The sequence below is a fragment of the Pinus tabuliformis genome, chromosome 6 (genome assembly GCF_031772625.1).
Source record: "Pinus tabuliformis cultivar Carrire ecotype Pingquan chromosome 6, CPIR1, whole genome shotgun sequence".
In the NCBI taxonomy this organism is placed as follows: Eukaryota; Viridiplantae; Streptophyta; class Pinopsida; order Pinales; family Pinaceae; genus Pinus; species Pinus tabuliformis.
In genome coordinates this window covers 1,524,306,248-1,524,309,237 of record NC_142292.1, presented here as the reverse complement: position 1 = coordinate 1,524,309,237, position 2,990 = coordinate 1,524,306,248, and positions in this window count along the sequence as shown.

The following is a 2,990-nucleotide window of genomic DNA, read 5'->3' as shown; positions in this document are numbered from 1 at the left end:
TGACCTTCAAAGAGAGCATAGGTCTCTTCTTTCTATGTACAATTCAAAAACCTTGACTTGATGCTTCAGTTGTAGGGGATGATTGTTCTTCCCTTCCTCGTTTGGCTGTCTTTTCCTGTGCAAGTGGAGTTTGTAAATTTGAAGTAGAAACTGCCTATTCTTCTACTTCTTGAAGGGTGTTCTCCTTCCATTCTAACTGATTTTTGTATTGCTCAATTTTAGGCCTGGCTGTGTGATGATATGGAGTAAACTTATTTTCAACTATGAGTATATAAAATTATTCCCATTGGGTCATAAGACCAAGTGAAGTTGAGGTCAAATTTCATCTCTTTCAATAATCTGTCTTCTTCTTCTCCTGCTTCTCTAGTATTACTGATGAATGGACCAACCTGAGCCTTTAGCTTAAATTGTGATTTTTTTTTTTTTTTGCAGCCACAAAATGTACTTCATCTATATTTAGCCTCTATCTAATATATTGTAATACAAAAATTCTGATAGGGAGGTACTTAGGAAGCTTTTAGGGTGGAAGCTCACAGACATAGACTCTGATCTCTGTATAATTTTGGTAAAGATATCAATCTCCTGTTATGTCTTGGTCAACCAGCTACAACACTTTCAAAATTTAATCACTTATTCTTGGTACTGGAGAGTTGCTCATAAGATTAATGGTTGGATGAACAAACAATTCTATGAATTGTTTATATGAAAATTCTTCCTTCTCCTTCATTACCATAGAAGTCCAAAAGATAACTGATTGTTGGTTTCCATCTTTATCTAGCTTCTGCAAAGTGAATGGAAACTTGTCTCCCTGAAAATAGATAAAAATATATACAAGTATTGAAGCATACTTGAATACCTCTTCAATATTGAACTAGACAAATTGTTCATGAATGGTCTCAGCTAGAAATTGGCTAAAGTCATAAAAAATAGTGGGTTTGGAACCAACAGAAAAGATAGACAAGAAGCCAATGATGGCTTCATTTACATATTGATCAAAATAGTAACCAAGAAGATAAGAAAGAATGGTGGTAATTTGCTTGGTTCTGTCTGGGAATATAGATGAATCATAGGGAAGGTTTCTTTTAGGCAGAGGGCTATATAAATCTAGGAAAATTTCTAGAGTTTGAGCTCTTTTAGTGAAATCTATCTTTTGATAGGCTTTTGTTAAACTCTCATGAGAAAAAGGATGGGTTGGCACAATAGTAGGGGCCTGCACTATATGTTCAATGGACTGAGCATTGATTGAACATAGGATTTCTCCTATAGGTGACATGATAGATCTTTCATTGGGGTCATAGGATTCATGAAATTTCCTGACAAATTCAGGTGCTCTGTGCATCTGAGGGAAGATGTAATGAGGAAGGTGGGAGTTGCAAAGTCCTATTTCATTTGTTTGATCAACTAATTGATCCTCCATCCAACAATAGATTTCAAACAAAGACTCATTGATTTTACAGTCTCTGTCAACTAAGGGAGTGTGATGGAAGTCAACTTGTGGATGAATGAGAGGATTTCGGGTTTCTACAACTTATTTCCCCTTAGGAGGCATTCTGTTAATTGAATTGCAAGATAAAGAGACATAAATTGGAAGAATTGGGCTGAAACATAGTGATGATAGAATAACAGTCTAACCGAAAACATATTAAATGGACTTGGATGTTGGCTTGCTTGTAAATATGACAAAATAATTGCTTGAATGGTGAATTATCGTTTGAACTGTAAGCATGAGTTCTCCAGTGATCAATTGAGTTACATGAATGCTCTGTGTAACGATTTTTATGAAAGAACGAGGCCTATAATGAATAAAATGGAGCGGGGTTGTTTAATCAATAACTAAATCCTCATTAATTCTTCATCGGGAGTGATAAATGGGTCTATGGAGTATTTATTTGCGGGAGTGGGGAATTAAATGGATAACGGACATATAGATGAAGGCTGATTGGACAGAGGAAGTGGTGTGGGAGCAGAGGTGGACGATGATGTAGGAGCGACGGTAAGCAAATGGATAAAAAACTGCGTTTGGGAGTAAGTTCGGGTGGTAATTGATTTGGGATTTTAAGTCTCGAAAGACTAGGAGTGAGGGTTGGCAGTTTCAGAGGACGATTTCCAAAACTGTTGACTTCGGACCCCACACCCCCCCGCCGATAACGTTGGGATGGCAAAGGAGGGCCGAGAAGCGATGTAGGTCGTCAGATATTAGGGGAATGTGTGGGATGAGGAAGAAAATGAATGAGGTTTAATGACATGAGGCGGAAAGTGATGTTGGGGTCGAAAGCTATGATGGATGTGACGTATGTGGGATGTCGCAATGAATGAATGGATAAAGTGTAAACATTTACAAAATAACATTGATATGGGTAATTTGTGGTTAATTAAAACCAATCATCATATGCGCATGTATCCAATGTTATAACTTAGGCTAAAAATCCTTTCGTGCTCCAATTGCATTTCATTTCTCTACCTACCCTTAACTTTCCTAACATTTTTTACAATCTTAGTCACTTGAGTGTATTTAGACTAGCAACTCAACATTTTCCTTTTAATGATTAATCTACTTCTATCCCTTATTTCTTCCATTGGCTCAGATTAAACTATTGAGCCAATTTTATTTGCTACCTATCAACAAACAATTTAAATCTAATCCAATCATGATTAAACTATACAATTGGATTGCATGAACTAGTGTGGCATTTAAACAATCTACACACAACTTTTTATTTTCAAAAATAAAATTGACTAAGAGTAGTGGCATTTGGATTTGCAACACTTTCATAATTTATTATTTTTTCTTTTCTTTCTAATTTAACATTTTATTTTTGCCTTCCTTTTTTAGGGCATTTATTCTAACATTTTATTTGATATGGACTTATTCATCAAAATATCCCTAACATTTTTTTGTCTCTTTATTATTTTTGTCCATATCCTCACTTAACATTTTCTCAATTTTTTTTGTATGTTAAAATGCTAGCTTACCAAAACCATATATTGCT